The 20,743-nt window shown below is 41.1% G+C and overlaps 1 non-coding gene across 1 annotated transcript; it reads right to left on the bottom strand.

Moving 5' to 3' along the window:
• Window positions 1-13,475: 13,475 nt before the first annotated feature.
• Window positions 13,476-13,688, bottom strand: LOC111756820 (small nucleolar RNA U3). The gene has a single exon (XR_002791231.1). It is a non-coding gene; the product is annotated as a small nucleolar RNA U3 (small nucleolar RNA).
• Between the last annotated feature and the right edge of the window lie 7,055 nt (window positions 13,689-20,743).

Genomic DNA, 20,743 nt, shown 5'->3' with positions numbered 1-20,743 from the left:
TAATACAGAACTTCAAAAAATAAACACTAAGAAATCACTAGTTGATAAATTATATACTGACATCTTAGAAATAGGTTTTAAAGTTACAAAATTAAAGTATATAAAGTGGACATTCAAACAGTGAGACTGCAAACAGTTCTGCCCAGTGATCCAACAAAAACTTAGTAATGTGGTTTTCTATCTTACATACTTAAACATACATGCAGTTATATCCTTTAGAGCACTTTCTTTTCCTCTCTTTTTTACAATAGCAATTACACATTTTGCATTTATTACTCCTACAGTTCTTATTACTTTTTACACTAGAGATACAAAGTGATATTTATAAATATGATTCTTATTTAGTTCACTGATTCTTAAAGTATCTACAGCAAAACGCAGTTATATTGGGAAAAAATCTTAGTGAACTGCCCCCTCAGACAAAGGACTGCTCCCTAAAACATAGAAAGAATTTTAAACAATCATACCCCCAAAATTCAAACACCCAATCCAAAAATGGGCATCTGAGATGAATACACACTTCTCAGATGAAAAAATACAAGTGGAAAATAAATACATGAAAAAATGTTCATCATCATTGCTCACTAGAGAAATGCAAATTAAAACCACACTGAGATTTCATCTCACTCCTGAAAGAATGGCCAAGATCAAGAAAACCAACAACAAATGCTGGAGAGGCTGTGGGGGAAAAGGAACTCTCCTGCACTGTTGGTGGGAGTGTAGACTGGTGCAACCATTGTGGAGATCAGTCTGGAGATTTCTCATAAAGCTGGGATTGGAAGCCCCATTGGCCCAGCTATTCCACTTACGGGTATATTTCCAGAAGAACTGAAAGCATCATACCACAGTGATATATGTACATCCATGTTTATAGCAGCACAATTTGTAATAGCCAGATTTTGGAAGTGTCCATCAACTGAGGAATGGATTAAAAAAGTTGTGGTATTTTTGTACAATGGAGTACCACTCAGCTATAAAGAATGATCACATTGAGATATTTATAAATAAATCGACACAGCTTGAGACCATACTCATAAGTGAAATAAATCAAACTCACATGTATAAATACCGAATAGTTTCCCTAGTGTAAAAAATGATAAGAATACATAAAATTATGTGGTAATAGTGATGCCCAATCATATTGGTTTGAAACCATATGTTTTCACCCATTAATTGGAATGGTTTTAATCTGGGTTGTTCGATTTTATTGTTTGTGATAGTACGAATAGCTATTTTGAAGAAAACAAGACATCATAATAGCTAGTGCTGATTTAATATCATCTTGTTTTGAAGTCCCATCAAGCTATTGTTCTTCTGTTTCCATTGATTTTAACATGTTGTATCTTATTATATTTTACTATATGCAATAGTATAAACAAAATTTTTATAGACAAAGAGATAATATGGAAACAGTTGTTCGTTTTCTGTTAGCTGGTTCTAAATACCCTGTAATACTTTCATTCTCTTGAATGGCTTCACACTGTCTTGATATGTTTGATGCTATAGTATACAAAGTTATACTCAAATATTTCAAGGAAAGAGACACTATGGTGACTACCTTTTAGTCAGGTTATCTGGCGGTGAAACACAATGATGCTTAAATTGTTCGATTCTGACCTGTGTTGTTCGGTTACTATGTCCTCTTTTATCTCAATCTCCCTCTTTTTTTTTGTCCTGTTTTTTAAAATTAATTTATTTTTTCTTATTTTTTTAATTAAGGGAAAACTAAATTTAAAAATAGCGGGATATATTACAGTAACTTTTTGTTTTCCTATTAACTTGATTTGAACCCCCGTATTGCTCTCCCCATCTTGTTCTGATTTTACTATATTCTGTTTTGTTTGATAGTATCAAGTTTGAGGGTATAGGCAACCACTTTGAAGGCAATAAAATTTACTATGATGCCCATTATGGTTTGACTATTATCTTCTTTTGAACTCCTGTAAAGTCTCCAATGTAGGTTTTATTGGTCTTGTTCTATACTGTTTTGCTCAATTCTCTTATACCTGATTATATAGGCAACTCTTTTTAAGACAGCAAGAGGTAATCACCTGGGATCTGTTGATCACCTGGGATTCTGTTTTTGCATCATGTACTATGTCCATCCTTCTATTCTAACTGACTCTGTTTTGCTTTGTCACATTTGGTTTTTTTCTTTTTTGTTTTCTCTTCAAAAAAAAGTTATAAGAACTGTGGGAGTAATAAAACCCATAAAGTGTAATTGTTATTGTAAAAAAGAGAGGAAAAGAAAGTGATCTAAAGGATACAACTGCATGTATATTTAAGTGTGTAGGATAGAAAACCATATTACTGAGTTTTTGTTGGATCATTGAAGAGAACTGTCTGCAATCTCACGTATGAATGTCCACTTTGTATGCCTTAATTTTGTAATTTGGACAACTGTTTCTAAGATGACAATATGTAATCTATTAACTAGTGATTTCTTATTATATATTTTTTCTTGAAATTCTGTATAACTTGTACCCTTTTACTGCTTTGTTTTGTTTTGTTTTTCTCTTTTTAAAAAACCCCAAAATACATATAAAAAACCCAGTTATATTTAAAATAATTTAAATTTAGGACTGTTGAATTCAATTTTTGGCTGGTAAATGGAACATCCAGTGGTAGTAAAGAAAGCCCACCTGACTTCTTCTGGCTCTTTTTCACATTTATAAGACTTATTCAAGTTGATATCAGTAAATATATACTACATTCTGAATTTCAATTGAAAATGAACACATTTAGAAAACCCTTAAGGTACCTACTCTTATGTTTGTACTTTCACAGTCCAGGTAAGGGTACTACTTACCCATGAAAGGAAGAGGTCTTTTATTTCTTATTTTAAATCCCTTATAAAGCTTCAAAATAAGTATTTTAATGTCTCAGATACTAAGTTGGAAATATTTTTATTTCACTTTTACTTTTAAGAATTGTTCAGTGATTGCTAGTGACTGCTTTCCCTGACTGATCTGAACACATTTTGCGTAATTTGGCATTTATCTCTACTAATAATACAGAAAGGATACATTATCAAAGAAAAAATTAAATTTATTTCTATTGTCACTTAGGTCATAAATATTTTTATCTTCATTCAGTAAAATTGACATCACCATCTTATAGCCTTAAACAGGAAAAACACAAAATTAAACTCTGTTTCAGTATAGATATTTTTAACTTCATAGAAAACTGAGCTGTAAAATATCTTTTAAATTATAGAAATATGCTCTACAGAAATTTCTAAAATTTGTACTCTGATTTGAACTGACTTGAATTTGCAGTGCCAAAAAAATTAATAGTAAAATAAAAATTAAAATACTCAGCTAAATTTCTGTTTCCAAGTGCAGGTTAAATGAAATTACATCAATCTCATGAGTTCATGTCTCAATGTGCTGCTCTTTCCCACGGCTTTTCAGCAATCTCTGCCAAGTTTTATAGTTAATGTTAAACGATGCTCATATCTACTAACGGACATTGTGATAATAATAGCTGTCATGCATAAAGAGTATTACCAGATAACTGTGGAACAGGATTTTGTTCTATAAACTCCTAGTCTAATCAGGCATCTCCAACCTACAGTCCACTCATCAGCAGCCCTAGACAGCAGAGTAAAGCAAACCTACTGCACTTAAAGTTTTAACTTGATCATATGACTTCAGTAATTGTTGAGACTTGGCTCAACAATTGGTTGGTTGAACCAGGTCTCAACAATTGTCACACTGTCACCTATGCAGTTCACTTTCCAGAGTTCTGGGAAGTGAACTGCATAGGTGACAAGGGAACAAAGGATGAAGGAAGATATTGTGCAGTGACAATGCCACTGCCTGTACCTCATGGTCAGATGGATATCCACTTGTGAGTATATCAATGATTCCCAGAGACAGCATTGCAGCTTACAGACCTTGACTCACCTCTGAAGGCATTCATTATTATCAAGAAGACATGCAAGTTTCCTTATCTAATTACTAAACTTGAGTTTGTGTCATTCATAAAATAAATATTTTAATATTAGTAAGTTTAATAAGAATATAAAATATTTCAGCAGTATCATACAGGAAGTGAAATACATTAAATATTTTACAATGCATATGTAATATAATTACATGTGAATTGTTAATGCTAGAAAAATAAATGATTGCTTATTTATTAATTTTTAGAATTGCAGTTAGGCTTTCACCTCAAGGAGAAATTTGATCATCTCTCTTTACTTCTGTAAGACCTATTTTCTCAGGAAAAAAAAATCCCTTTTTCATGTCACTGCTTTTTTGCAGTACATATATGTGTGAACAATTATTTTACTGAATATCCCACACAAAAAATAAAAGTAGGTCAAAACTTTCCAAAGAGTACCTTGACAACTAATCGCAACCATTTCATAGAAGGAAATTAGTTTCACAAAAACTAAATCAAATATACCACTAATTGCATGTTTGTTGTTGCTCCTTGTTTAAAATGATAGGAAAATATGAAAAATAAAGGAAATTTTGTCTTGTTTGTGTTAAGTACATTAACATATCTTATATGTGACCCCAAACAATTCGTCTCCACTTTTGGAGCTTGGTGAGCCAAAATGCTAGCCACCCATGGTCTATGCTGTCATTTGTAGACAGACAAAATGACCATGTTTAGTGCTATAGCCAAGAATGACCACAAGCCCTTTCATAATGGAAATGTACATTTATTTGAATGCACAGATGCACACATAAATGTGCACACTTATGATCAATATACTCATTATTAAAAGCACACACTACATTGATACTAACAACTGGACTTGCAAAACTGTTGTTAAAATCTATTCAAAATCTTCACTCTCCACATTATGCTTTCTACCTTAGTGGTAGTCTTTGGTTCTCTAAGATTGTGGAGGATTAAATTAACATTAAACATACAGAGAGAAGGAAATGAAACAGGGAGGGAAAAAAAGACTCACACAACTGTGGTAATAACTTCTATTTCTGTTTTTATTTGAGTAGTAAATAATGTGCACAATAACCAACAAATACAAAACAACTCAGAACAAGATAAAGACATTTTCTAAATCTCTCAGTATCTTTGTACCAGAAATTCCTGGTTACATTCACATATAGCATTGCTCCTGAATTTTAACAAAAATGAAAATCACTGAGAGTTATTAAGAAGAATTATTTAAATTGTATATTTTATATGTGTGTGTGTGTACAATTCTGTATGAAAATTATATTTCCAAGAATCTAAAGAAAACCTATAGGACAAATTACACATTGTGACATTATACTTAATAACATTATTTTCTAAGATACATTTAAAAATCATCTCAATAATGCTAAAAGCTTGATTCCCTAAATGAATTTGTTTAAATAGAACAAAAATCTTATCAATTTCTCATTTTATTCTCTAAATTCTTGACCTACTTGTCTCTGACATGTTCATTTTTATCAACTTGCTTTGGGATTTAAAGCATAAATTCTCAAATTTGATTGATATATTATTATCTTTATAGATCCAGCATATTTAACTTCATTCCATACTGTGAGGTCAACTAATATTTAAATTATCATATACACACTTTATCTCAATCAATTTAATCTTCACTCACTGACTAGCCTACATTTTATGACTTGAAATTTTTGTGACTTGAGATAAGATCATCCAAGGAAAGAAAGATGCTAATAGCCATCAGAGAGGCTTTAAGAGAAAAGCTGCCAAAGGAGCTGAAATCTCTGGAAGTGCCATGGGGGCATAAACCCCCAAGCCTATCAGAGCTTACCACGAGAGAGGTTGCTTCGATTTGCCAAGCATAAAACCCTAAGACTTAATATTCGCCCTGCTGGACGTTAGACTGGCTTTGTTCCCAATGCTTTATACTCCCTCTGTTTATAACTTTTGGAATGGTCACCTTTATCCCGTGCCTTTGCATTTCCAAAATGTTTAACCTCATTTCCTTGATACAAGGGGTTACAGTGAAGAGTTTGCCATAGATATCATAGAGTGGAGGAGTGGCCAGCAGTAGCAGAGGATAGGATCAGCAGAGGGTGATGATTAGTCAGCCAGTGGCTTAGGGAAGCCCCCGGAACCAACATCCAGGCCACCCACCCTTCCTGGGGCGAACGGGTGGGTGGGTAAGGTGTGATGGACAGCCAGGCTGGTCACGGTTAGCCCCTTAAGCTAGCAGTTCCCATGTCAGCAGTCTGACGCCACCGCCTATTCCATCTCTGGCCACCGGAGGGCGCAGCTACAAACCCAGCCACAGTCAAAGATCCAGAACTCAACAGAGACAGAGAGACAATGCCATGAGATACACAGCGCATGGCACATTTGTCCTGGGATGTACCTGTCTCCTGTTGGGGCGCACAGAACGGAGGATGGCACCCCCTTTGGGAGGGTTAGGCTTAGGCTTAGGCTTAGGTCTAGGCCTACAGTCAACGTTAGGATTTTAGGCCTAGTGCTAACTAGGGAAAGTGCTCTGACACTGGCTTTCCTGGGGACCTAGCATCTTCCTGGGGTTTGCCAGGGGTTGCACAATGAAGTATGGTAACACTGTTGCCCCCTGGTTGATGTGTTTTGAAATTTTATTTTAGTTTTTTTTCCTCCTCCTTCTTCTCTTCTTCCTCCTCCTCTTCCTCCTCCTCCTCTTTTTATTCTTGAAATAAAATAGATTTGGAAAAAAACAACAATAAATGAGAAGTCACTTCATCTATTTACCAAGAAAAACCCTGCCACAGAGACAAGAAATAGTACTGCCCATGTCACGTGTATACAAGCTCTCCCTCTGGCAGCCTTGGGGGCCCCGGAAACGCTTCATGGCATTCAGCTGAGTACCCCAACACATTCACCTCATGTCAGGTGCAGTGTTGTCTCTGAGACTACAAATACCAGGAAAGGGAGGTGATGCTTATTTACTTCTTATGTGAATATGCCTTCACTCACTGTGTGTAGGTGTATGTGGGTTATATGTTGTGGCTTTATGTTAAGTAACTTTTGTTTTTTGTGGTGCTGGGGGTAGAAACCAAGGTCTTGCACATACTACACAGGAAGGCATTCTACCATTAAGCTACATGTGGAGTCCTTCTGTTCCTGTCTTTAAAAAGCCCCGGTCCTCACATATGTGACTACTTCACATTAAAGACCTGTAAGTCTCAACAGGCTTGCATGAAGTAACATGTAGGGTCTATGAGACCCTACCTGTATTCAATTTTATATTTAGTTCTCAGAACCCAATTTTATCCTCATTTAAAAATGCTTAGAAGCTGGGCATGGTGACACAAAACCCTAATCCCAGCATTTGGAAGGCTGAGACAGGAGGGGATCGCCACAAGCTCGAGGACAGCCTGGGGTATAGTGAGTTCACAGTCAGCTTGAACTACATAGTGAGACCCTGCCTCAAAAAACTAAAAAACTGAGCTTAATGAAAAGTCACACAGATTGTTAAATATTAACTCTCCAATTTAAAAATCATTGCTTGGAGGCCAGGCATGGTAACAGATACCTGTAATTCTAGCACTCAGGAAGTAGAGGCAGGAGGATCTCCAAGAGTTCCAGGCCAGCCTGGGCTGCAAGGTGAATTTAAGGCCATCCTGAATTAAAAGACACACACACACATACACACACACACGCTAACACACACACACACACAAGGTGCTTGGGAGCCAAACAATGTAGTTAGTGGTACAGCACTTCCCTAGAATTCCCAAAGCCCTGCATTTAGCCTGAGCATGAGGAAAAGCAATTACATATATTTGCATGCATTATCATTAACAAGCAGATGGATGTGCTTTGCTGAGTCTTAAAGAACAGGCAAAACAGAAAGATTTCTGCCAGATCGCCATCTTATATTTTCCATAAACACAAAGAAGCATTATAGAACAAATCTTCTAAGCAAGATGGAGTGGCACAGACCTGTAATCCCAGTACTCAGAGGGCTGACATAGGACAATCAAGAGTTCGAGGCCAACCTGCACAATTTAAGGACAGATTGTCTCAAACACCAAAACCAAAAATCTCTTATAATCCTGCATTTTCAGAAAAACAACCGAAAATTTAGGGCTTGGTTAATTTGATCACAGGTTAAAATCTCTCGTGTGATCAGGGAAAAGCTGTACATGTCTGACTTCACCGTGGCTGCCTCCTGAAAGATCACTTCCGGTGCAGCCCAGTTGTACAGCTCAGTGGGGAGAACTTGAGTCCACCACTGTCCTGGCTACAGAAGGAAGCATACAAAGCAGGGATCATGTCTTCAGGGGACACTGTGGTCACCACACAGTGCATTGGTGAAACATTTGCTGTAAAGACTGGCAAGCTGCCTGAGCTTCTGGAAACATAATGAGATCCTGAGCTAACCCACACTGCCTCAGCACCATTCCAGCACCTAGAGTTGCTTACCATCCTGGGCCTGTCTGGCACTGACTCAGCTGGCCACTCTCCCCTGCTCACTGGCTCCACTCAAGTCACAGGAGCCATCTCTCAGTTACTCCTGCAGGTCAAGCACATCACCATCTCAAATCTCTGCACCAGCAGCTTCTTCTGCTGCCATTCTCTGCCCATGGATCCTAGCACAACTTCTTGTGTCACTTTTTAGGGAAGCTTTCCTTGACCACCTACTCTAAAGGAACCCTGTATTAGGGGCTTCAGAACTCTTATTTTCCATGTGAATTTCCTTTATTCACCTGGTGTATTAACTGTCTCCCTTTGAAGGCAGTCAGTTCTCTGAGAACAGGCACCTTATCTATTGTACCACTGTATTCCCAAGTTTACACCAGGACTGTGGGAAGCCCTGTAATTGGCTGCCACCTTATATCTGTAGGCCGCACCAACTTAACTCCCTCTAGGAGTTAAGCCCCTCTAGTAGTAAGCTACTCCCTCTAGTAGTAAGCAGCACCTTGCCTAGCTTGTTTAGCATATTCAGGGATTATGCTTGCATGGGAAATTTGAAAATTTGATTTAACCTATAATCCTCAGTCTTGCCACTGTTGCTAAGTTACCAGCTGACGTCTCAAACCCAACTGCCCAATACCCTATATATTTGTTACTTTTTCCTTGAATAAATGAGACTTGATTGGACTTCTGTCTTGTCTCTATTCTTTGTATCTCTTGTCCCCTTTCATCCCCACTCCCCCTCTAGAGTTTCCGTGGACTTACCAACAGGCTGGGACACAGGACCTCAATGCTTACTGTTGAATCAGTCAATGTAAGACTCTCTCCAAACCTCCCTCAAGTTCCATTTTCTGAATCAAAACCACCTGGGCCTCCTCCAACCCCTTGCCCTTCTGGAAATGGATCCTCTCAGTTTAGCACCCAAAGGTTCACTGACTGCCTGAATAATTCATCTTTCCAGATTCCCTAGAAGCTAAGTCAATACATCCTCAAAGTCCCCTAGACCAATAAGAGTCCTCAGGTCAGGTCAGATCAGGTCAGTGTTAACATCTGCACACAACTTTCATGAGAATCAAACAGATCATAGGCCCAGAGTAGTGGTGCCCACATGTCATTCAAGGTACTAGGAATGATGAGACAAGAGGGGTTCATCTGGACAACTTAGCAAGACCCTATCGCACACACAGCAAAAATCATAGTAAGAATAATAAAGGTTGTAGATAGAGCCCAGAGCTGAGTTCAATCTCCATAATAAGAATAAACAAATAAGTGTTCAAAAAGCAAGGGAACTACTTAACAGCAAGGCATTTGATGGCCTGGCATAAGAATGTATTTTAGAGGTCAGGATGGATTTCTCAGACTTTGAACAAATTTCCCTGAATAATTCCTCTTTTCTATAGCTTTTGACAGACAGCAAGGAGATTTAGAAGCCATGAAGTAGTGAAGGTACAATGGTGCATATCTATAACCTCACCACTCGTGGAGGCTACAGCAAGAGGATACCATGCTCAAGGCCAACCTCAGCAAAACAGAGTCTGGGTGAAATGTTTCAAATTTTTAAAAATTAAAATAAAAAGAGCCAGGGATGCAGCTCAGTGAGGTGTTGGTTTCAGTCTCCAGTACCACACACAGAAGAGGCCAGGAACCTGTTACTAAAGTTTCATTTCTATTGCCAAATAGTTAAGATGTGACCTTGTGCACTGCAAACAGAAGGGATCTACATGCAAGTATTATTTAATGTTGATATTTACTGTATTTATATGTTCTTTTTATAACTATACATTAAACCAATACAAATCATATTAGTTTCAAGAAAATATAACGATTGCTTTGCTTGTACTGCTGGGTTTCAACCTAGAGCCTTATAAATGTTAAGTGCCACATCCTGTGCAAACAATTCGGGCACTGACAGAACAGCACAAGATTAACAGAAGACAAAACACACTGGAAAGCTGGGACTGGCCGAGACATGGCCCTCCAATGGAGAAGTAGCAATGCCATACCAGCATCCTCATTTATACACAGTAAAAAGGGAAACATGTGACAGGATGGAAAATGCAAGGTCCTGGTAAGAACACAAAAAAGGAAATATTTTCAGAGTCATCTGTGCTATAATTAACAGGAAGGGACAGCAAGGCTGGACACCTGCTGATACGCAGCTAAGCTAGAGGTCAACTTGTTCACACGTGGGGGGAATGCTTCTGGCATTCCATGTTCCTGGGACCAGCTTTGCTCTAGTCTCCAGGAGTTCACTGACCTCCACCTCAGCCACAGCTCAGCTGTTCCACACAGGTAAGTAAGTGCTCTATCACAGAGCTACATTTCCAGTCCCCAGAAATGGTAATGAAGTGTTGCAGGACAGGATGTGCTTCTCAGACTTCAAGCAACTTCCCTAAATACATGATGTTTCTCAGAATTGAAATCCTTTCCTTCATTTCCTGTCACCTTCAACTCTTACAATCCTTCCTTCTTTCTGTTAAACCCAGCTGAGGGTAGGGGACTTCTTTTCTGGCTGTCACTAAGTGATATTCATCTTTCTGGCCTTCAACTCTGCCATCATTAAAAATTACACTTGCCTGAAGCTAGAGGACACCACTTGCAAGATCAAGTCCAGGTCTGAAGACTCCATGAAGGAGCAGAAGAGGAAAACTTGCTCCAGCATTTTTACACCAAGATATGGAATGCTACTCTTAACAACGACATTCAATAAACTCACGTGCCTAAGTAGACTGTTAACAAAAATCAATGCAACTTTGAAAGCTGGTTTGGATTCTTGGATAATCAACTGATGTCATCAGCTTTCAAGGAAGAGTAGTGTCAGGGCTGAAAATGCTTGCCGACTGACATTTCTGCCTCAAGTTCCATCCTGAGTCAATGAGCCCAAATGAGGACTTGCACCTTCTTGCCATACCTGTGTGGCTCCCATCAATCCTGGTTCCCTTCTGTCCCCTCAACTGACCAGCTGCTGGCCTCAGCTCAGCTCCTTGATGCAGTTCACTTCTGGCCTTATCACTCTGGCCTCTTGGCTCCACTCTGTAGCCTCCCAGAGATCCTCTTCTCACACACAACCTCAAATCCACCCTGTTCCTGAAGCCCAGAGGGAACTTTTCCCACCTAGCTCGAGCCCCACCTATGCCTCTAACCAGGTAGGCAGAAGTAAGTAACTTCTCAGCCCTCTAGGCCTGCTTCCTCATCTATAAAAGGGTAAGAATAGGCTAAGGGTGTACCTCGGGGCCAGAGTCCTTGCTTAGCATGGACAGAGCCCAGGGTTGAGCCTCAGTACTGGGTGCGTGTGTGTGTGTGTGTGTGTGTGTGTGTGTGTGTGTGTGTGTGATCTCTAAAATCCCATTTTATGCTAGGAACCAAACTCCTATGAGAGCAAAAGCAAAAGAAATTGTTATGCCTTCTTTTCAACAACAGATGTCACTCCAGCACTGACCAGTATCTTGGATCCTGTCAGCTTTCCTCAAGTCTGTGGTACTGAAAACAGAAAGTATAAACCCCTTAGCTTTCACTAATCTGGAACAAATAGAGTGGTAAACCCTGCTCTATATACAATTTTAAACTGTCCCTCCACTTAGATGCATCCAATAATTCAACAAACACTGAGCACCTATTTGTAATAAATACAGGTCTATTTGCCTCCTCAGCTCCTCCCTTCTCTGCTTCCTGGCTACTGTGGGTTGACCACCTTTCCTCTGCCATACCCTTCTGCCAGGAGTTTATGCTTTGGAGCCAGCCAACCGTGGACTGTATGCAGTGGAAACTGTGAGCCAAATAAACCTCTCCTCCTTAAAATTGTAGTAGTTGAACATTTTGTACCAGCAACAGAAAAGTGACTATTATACCATTATACACTATTGTGTGCAGCATGAAAGGACACACTCACTGTGTGCAGATATAAGCAGGGGGGTGTGTGCAGCCATAGTTTCCTTAACTGGTTGCACATCAGAATCAGCTGAGGAGTTTCCTTTCTTTGATTGAAAAAGAAATGTACCGTAAGGCACAGAACTCCTATCTGCAATCCCTGCCCTCAGGATGCTGGGGCAGAATGATGACAATTTTGAGATCAGCCTCAGCTACCACAGCAAGTGTGACATCAGTGTGGGTGACACAGTAAGACACTGTTCCAAAAGCCAAAATGAACAAAAAATACATAAATATGAGGCAAAAGAGGAAAACAAATGACAAAAAACATTTTAAAGGCCTCCAAAACCAGATGCCTAGTTTTCTTGCTTCAGAGCAATTCTGTTATCAGGTTTTAGGTTTGCTTTGTTTTCTTTTGAGGTACTGTGATGGACTGAGTGCAGGACACTGCTTACCTTAAGCAAAAGCTCTACCAGTGAGTTATAGAGCCAGCCCCTCTTACAGGTTTTTGTATCCTGCTGCAACCCGCAAGGCTCTTGAGGTTCTTAGGGTGAAAGACTACAAGAGGATAAGAAAAAATAAAGAAGAGACAAAAGCAAAGGCCCCTTCACTGCAGGGCCTTTTATTTTTACCTTTTTAGCAACTTAATGTCCATATGACACCCTGTTCTCTTAGCAACCCACTGTTTGGATTGTCTTGAGGCTTGGTGTTTTTTGGGCTGAAGCACCTTGTTCACATAGTTGCCCCACCTCTTCAGGAGCCCTTTGTTCTTTGGAGGGCTATACCTTCAGCGCTCTCAACAGTATCCGCCTGTTACCACATAATGGGAAGAAATGAAATCCAGGCTCCTGTGCCCTGAGCAATGAATTGTAAAGTAGTAAGTGACAAAGTTCAATGCCTATTCCCACCCCTCCAAAAAAAATAAAGAAACATAAACCTAAATCATATTTATTAAGGTGCTGGGAAGAGGCCACGTTCTTCATAAACAGAAAAAAAAAAGACATTTAACCACACTGCAGCATTCTTCCTTTCATAACATAAAGGTAACTCGCCTATGATGTTTTGTGGTAACAGGAACCCCACAACCCTTTCTATGCTAGTGAACCATACATCTCTAACAACCCCTTAAGTTACATACAAAACAAGAACCGTAGACAATTCTTCACGCATAACTCAAATAGCCCTTCACTTGCACCTCACTACTAACACCTAGCTATTCTACCTAAGGTCTAATTTCTTGAAACTACCATGAAACAGAAACCACTCAAACTGCGTCCTCCCCTCTTGCTAACTCCAAGGAGACAGCAAGAACAATCATCAATGGCAAGCGGCAGTTGCACTGAAGCAACACCAAGAGCTGGCTTTATGCTCAGGAAAGAACACTACACCTCCTCCTCATGGTTTCTGGTGCTCTACACAGTCAGAGAAGCTTCTCTAGTAACATACTATAGGAATGATCCAGTGATGGTCCCCTACCTGTGGGACATCGGCTCACATAAATTCACAATCCTAGCTTCCTCCAGAATGCCTTTCCCTTACCAGACCTACAAAAAAACCACTTTCAAGTTCTTGCCTTTTGGAAAATTTACTTTACACTGGCAGCTTCATTAACGTAATATCACCAAACACCCAATCTTGAGCCACTTACTTCTGACCAACCCTGCACCACTTGCGCCCAACAGTTCCAGGCCACTGGTTCCTGTGCATCATGCTGACGGCCAACCAGCACCAGAAACCCTCCCTCCCCAGCAGGCCTCTGGTGGAACCTCTGGGCCCAGCCGGGGAGGCCCCTTGAGAAAAAAACCAAATCCCAAAGTGACTAGTAAGAGCTACCACACAAAGCCAAAGGCTATGATATCTGTACCGATCATCCTATCCTATGGTACCGATCATCCTATCCTTCCTTTCTTTCTTTCTTTTTATTGTGATACAAGGGCTCATTATGTATGATAGGATTTTTGGCATGGTAAAAGAGAGAATATAAAATAAAAATAGTCTCTGTTCTAAGGACTCACAGAGAAGTCCATCACCGCTGGGGCGTGGCTTTCTCTGCTGGAAACTTGGTGTGTGGGGCATACCTATAGTTTCTGACTGGGGTCGTGCTTAAGGTGGTATTGCTGATGTGTGGGAAGCTGATTGGGACTCTTTTCGCACCACAGGTAAATTGTCATACAGGAGGGGAAAGTGATCTCAAGTAAACATCCCCAGGTCCCACCTCCTGCTGCCCTAATATCGTATCTAGGGCAAAATCCTTTCAATGTACCCTCAACTGGCCTCAAACTCACAGTGATTCTCCTGCCTCAGCTTCCTAGGTGCTGGGATTACAGGCATGCCCACCACACCTGGCATCTACTATTTTTAAATAGGACCCTGGGAACAAAACATCAGGAATATATTTTTTTGTCCCTTCCCCTCAAGAATTTTTGCTTTTACTTTTTCGAACAAGACATTATCCCCCTGCTTTAAGCTTGGGTGGCTTCCGATTGCTTGGATTAAAGACAAAGCTTTTCAACATCAGTACTGGGCCCCTGCGTGCTGGGGCTCACTCCCCCAACTCCCTTGAGCCCTGTTAGGTGCTCCATGCTCACACAGACTCCCTTCTGTCCCAAGTGGCTATTTTCAGCAGGGATTCTCTTCTCAACTTAGTTTCCCATCAGCATTCAGACATCTGTCCAAGTATTTCCATCTCCCTGAAACTTTCTTCAACCTTCTTCACACCCTGTGCCTGATCCAATTGTCTCCCTTACACTGCAGCCTAGGAACTGCCAAGTGTATTTCCCTAGATTCACTGGTAGGTCCACTCTGAAAGGTAAATGAGACCATAACCCACGCAAGGATGATGGAGACACTCTGCCACAAAGAAGTTTATTTGGCACAGGGACAAGTCGCTAGCAGACAGAGAGCGACCCCGAGGGTAAGAAGACATGGGCTTACATGCCTGAAAACCACAGTGGAGGGAATGGGCGCGCAGGAAGGAATAAGGATACATTTAGAGGTGGAGTTGTGAGTCACAGGAACACCATCAGTCCCGGCGGTTGCTGCAGTTCTCGGAAAAGTACGCATGTGTCTTTGTGGTCGGTGCTATCCTAGTAAAAATCTGCAGGGGTGGTTGGATTGCACTCTTTAATTTCCTCCTCCCTGGGCCATGGAGTTCACACTCACCTGAGCAAGCCCAAGTAGAGAAATGCAGCAAAGAGCAGTGAGAGGTGACCCTTCTCCATGGATCCCTCCTGGTAAAGGACCTATGTCAGGACAGGAAGGCACTACACCTAATTACTCTTTATTCTTGGTGAAGGTACTCATACAATGACAGACATAGGGTCATCCTTACAGTGAATGCATGCATGCTTACTGTGTCCTGTGTTAAAGAGAACTGTCTCCCTCTGCAGCAAAAGGTACATGTCCAGACCGAAAGGATTTGTGCTTCCTGAACTCAGGTTACCTCTAACTACAAAGCAATATACTGCATATTCAAAGCTATCTAGCTCTCTTTGCCTGGCTTTGTGGGAATTGGGGTAAAACAAACTAACCACAAAAATGATATCCTGTTCACTGCTCTTGTTACGAGTTTAAACAATCGTTCATCTCTGACTCAGGAATTTGGTGTCTTCTACCAGCATCTACTAGCGGTAGCAGGCAAACATGGAAAGTCAATGCCAAAAAGAACATACTGCTGGGGCTGGGGATTTAGCTCAGCAGCATAAGCGCCTGCCTTGCAAGCAGGCAGTCGTGAGTTCCATCCCCGGTACCAATAAAGAAAAAGACAAAAAAAAAAAAAAAAAGAACATACTGCTTCCCTCACAACCCTCAGCATTCAAAAAGGACCAAAGGAGCCAGGCATGCTGGCACACATCTATAATCCCAGCATGAGGGAGCCTGAGGCAGGAGGCTCACCCCAAGTTCAAGTACAGCCTGGCTACATAGTGAGTTCAAGGTCAGTCTGAACTACATGGTAAGATACTGTCTCAAAACACAAAGAGGACCAATAGCAAATTTAGGACTCAGAATGAAATCTTGGCCACTGTAGACCTAGAAGGAGAAAACCAATGAAGAATTACATGGTACATGGCTAGAACAGAAGGAAAAAGTAACTGTAATCTGGGAAGGGACAGTGCTTACAAGAAGATAGTTGATTAGATCTTGGGCAAATCCAGTCAAGCAAGCGTTCGTAATCTGTCAAAATCATTACACCCACAGCACATGTGTAAAACACAGGATCTGGGGTAACTACAGTTCCTGAACCATGTATGTGGGACCAATCCAAAAAGCGCCATTTTCAATTATTGGTTTACATCTGGAACAAAACCAAGCAAGTCTTCCATAGGACAGTTTAAATATGGCACCAAACCAGGAGGGTTTTTGATAGAACAACTGTCCCAAATGCCTTATTTGCATGAGGAAAGTCCAGATACAAAAAACACCCCCTTCTTATCTTCAAGGCCACTGTGTACCTGTTCACCAGCCCACCTCTCACTCTGCAGAGCAGTTCTTTTTCACCTCCAGTAAGTGCACATCCCTACCACCTTTTAAGTGTCTTGCTTAATACATTGTTCAGGACACCCAAGAACCTACAAAGAACTTCCCTGGATCCTAAAAGCCCATGGAAGGAATCCCAAAGTGTTAGTGGCAAGGAAGGAGGAACACAAATTCAGGAGTGCCTTCTCATCTGCTCTGTGATGGGATTATTTCATTCCTTCTTTACTCATCCCCTGTAAATATCTTGCCTCATCCTCAGAACGTGATATGGAAAAACCACCAACTAAAAAACTCACTGTCTCAACTAACCCGCTTGCCTATCTTGCCTAACTCAGTAAGGTAAATGGTGCTCATTTTCAAATCTTAGTGTTTTCCCATCATCTAGAGTCAGGTTAGTTCTCCTGTCCTTATATTAACCTGTCTGGATGCCACATCTCAACCCCCACTCTCCACAAGGAAGGCAAATCCAGTCAAGCAAGTGTTTATAACGTGTCAAAATCATTACACCCACAGCACATGCATAAAACACAGAATCTGGGGTAACTACAGTTCCTGAACCATGTATGTGGGACCAATCACAGTGTTTCCACCAGTGCCCAGACCTTCACATCCCCTCACTGACCAGTAAGATGTTCACAGAAAAACTGACAAAGAAGGTCAGAAAGAAGAAAGCTGAAATACACTACCCTCCTACTCTCCCAAAGGAAGAGAACAATCACCGGTGGCAAATGGCACTTATAGCAAAGTAACACGAAGGGCCTGCTTCACACTCAGAACAAGCGGTGTGCCTTCCTCATCATGTTCACATCCTATAGTTCAAAACCTTCTCTAGTAACAAAGAGAAACAGAGGGTCCTTTTGTTTTTTGGGTTTTTTTGTTTTTTTCCTTTTTTTGGTACCAGGGATAGAACTCATGAACTTGCATTTCCCACTGAGCTAAATCCCTGACCCATACATAGGGTTCTTAATATTACAGTTCTAGCTGTGAGTTTTCAGCCTCTGATGGGTCTACTGTAGTTATACACTGTGCAGTGATTGAGAGTTTGAGTCATTTTGTTTTGTTTGTTTCTGTGTAGGGGAAGAAAGAATACCAGATCATTTGCTTCTTTCACAGTTTGTATCTGATAAAATGTTGGTCAACTGACAAAATGCAAACAACTTGCTTTCCCTTATAAACCTTTCAAACTTTAAAGCAACTTAGTTGATTAACATAGAACTTTTCAGCAGCAGTCACTTGCTTTGTTTTATGCAAGCTTTTGTCTCCTAAAGCTGGGGAGCTGTGATTATTCTGCAGATCTCACAAAACACTGCTTCTGTCTGTGGCGAGCAGCTGAAGCTGAAGATCAATCACATGTGCTGGGCAAGAGTAAGCCCAGCCCCAAGATCATGGGATGCCGAATGTGAGCCAGACAAATACACTGCTCCAGCCCCTAGAACACAAGGCACCTGAAGCAAGCTAGGTAAATGACTTGTTAGGCAGCAGGTTTCACTTGACATCAACCTGCTGCATGTACAAACATGCTGCAATCCCTGAGCGGCTCTTTTCTCTAACTAAGAGAGAACTCCATTTCACCTCAGCTTTCTGCACTTTTGCCTTAATTTCTTCAAGGTCTTCTTCCCCCCAGGCGCTTCTCCAGAGTTCCACTGGACACTGCTCAGTGCTAAGGTCAGCTGCAGGTCACCACAGATGGCCTCTTACCTGAATAAAGAAATCAGTCAAGTTGAAGAGACCAGGTACCCTCTGCACTGAGAGACAGAGCAGGGCATAGTGGTACACACCTGTAATCCCAGCGCTTGGGGCACAGGCAGGAAGTTATAGGCCAGCCTCAGGTGCTATGCAAGACCACCAACTGAAAAAATTATGTACTTCATAGCAAACAAACACTAGAGCGTCTCAAAAAAAAAAAAAAAAAATCTAGAGTTCTGCTTCCAAGAAGTGCCAGTTACCATCTATGAGACCAAGTCCTACAGATAACAACTGTAGTTTCTGAATAAAATGTAGAGTAATGTAAAACCACTGAAGAGCAATAAAAACAACAACAACCCCAAGACTGCTATGCAGGACTTGGAAGAAAAGAATAGCTCTGATTAAGCTTCCACTTTTTGTGGCTTTTGACTTATGACTATTGCCCAAACTAAGATAGGAAACACTAAAAGCCATAATTCAGGGAAAATACACTAGCTGGGAGGAAAATCCCAGAAGAAAGACTGCGTGTACCCTTACGCCGCTTTGGTTTGTTTTGTGTTTTTCTCTTTTTCCTCTTAAATAAAAAAAAAAAAAAAGAAAGAAAGACAGCCACAGATAAACCCCAATCCACACAGAAACTCCGTCCAAATATCTGGTCAAAACTGTTCAAAACTTTCTACATACACCAGGCTGACTCCAAGCAGCAAGCTGATACCTAAAGATACAAGTTTCTTAGCTGCTGCCCACTGCAAGGGAGTTTACAATTTGAATTCAGTCATACAGGTACACTCAACAGATATATACAACACCACCCAGAATACCTCCATGAAGTTTCATATAAGGCACACAGTACGACAAGCCTCTACCTCTACTTTTTCTCCACTGAATTCAGTGCCTTACTATTAACCCCAACCACAATGCACCCTCAAAACCTAAAAGAAAACCATAACTTCAAGGTAGTGACTTTACTACCCTAAGTACAACACTTTCACTTCAATGGAAAAGAAAACTCACAATCACCTGACGTGCACAAACACCTTTAGCTCTCCATACTGAGCACACAATAAACCTAACATCTTTCCTTGATACTTTAAAGCCGAACGCAGCCTTCAAAATCACAAATTATGCTGTCAAGTTTCCCACATGTGAGAAAACAGCAGAGAGTAAAAACATTCCAAATGAGACTCACTTTGGCAAAACCACCTTCCTGATCATGGTGCTTCCACTGCAATGTAAGTATGAGCAGACAACCTCGCGTCACACCTCACCCTCCTCGCACACTCCTCACCTACTCACGGTCACTATCCCCACACCTCTTCCACGCCTTTCCCCCGCAAACCACACGCTGCTTCCCACCTCCAACCCCGCTCTCCTTGCATCCGGGAAACGCAGCTGCAGCAACCGGCAGCCACCCCTTCACATCTACATGTCCCCGCCTCTTGAGGTGACGCCCCACAACGGCCAGCCTCCCGCCAGCGCCGCCCTCCCGAAGGTTCTGGTTTACCACGCGCCACGGCGTTGCGGGGACAGGACGGGGTGGCACCGGGGCGACGCGGCGGCGGCGGGCAGCAGAGTGGGTCGTGCCAGGACTAAACTTTAGCGTGCCCAGCAGCCCAGATCGTCCGACCCCATCCAGACCCTCAGGCCCCGAACAGCAGCAGCTCAGGGCAGCCGGCTTCACCGGGATTCACACCGGTAGAGCAGAGCAGCCTCTGCCGCCTATCTGCTAACAATCCGAGAACACGTGTGTGTGTGTGTGTGTGTGTGTGTGTGTGTGTGTGTGTGTGTGTCGTGTAAGTTTGTGAGCCTGTACGCTGCATTGGCTGTGTTGTGATGGGATCTGGTTATGCAGGTCAAACTGGCCAGGAACTCACTATATAACCTATGCTGGCCTCGCTCATGGCAACCCTCTTGCCTCAGCTCTCAAATGCTGGCTTTAAGGCGTGTGTTACCCCGCCTGGCTTTTTTTTTTTTAACTTTGTAATTTTTAATTTTTATTACTATGTGTTTGCAAGAACTTAATGATTACAATCATTGGGGGGAATTAATACATATACACAACATACCTCAATTCTGTTTTTCTATTTCCCTTCACTTCCTCTTAAAATGTTTTTTGCCAGCAATACATTTATTTATAAGCCCTTATCAAGTTAGTTTCTATAAATTAGGATTAACAAACAGGCCAAAAAAGTATCAAAACTATATATAAAGATAATTACACTAAGTCAAGGTATGGACAAGATACATTGTCCATGCTGAATTATAGTGAAGAGTCTCCTCTTTTCTCTCTCACTACCGCTGTCTCTGCTATTATTTTTTATTTGTTCTTTCCTTTTAGAAATAGAGACATTTCACTTTCTGCCTT

Source organism: Cavia porcellus, unplaced genomic scaffold, assembly GCF_034190915.1.
Source record: "Cavia porcellus strain 051 isolate PalLab524CR breed Dunkin Hartley unplaced genomic scaffold, mCavPor4.1 scaffold_6, whole genome shotgun sequence".
Lineage (NCBI taxonomy): Eukaryota > Metazoa > Chordata > Mammalia > Rodentia > Caviidae > Cavia > Cavia porcellus.
The sequence above is the reverse complement of the archived record's forward strand: the minus strand, read 5'-3'. Positions and strand labels throughout refer to the sequence as shown.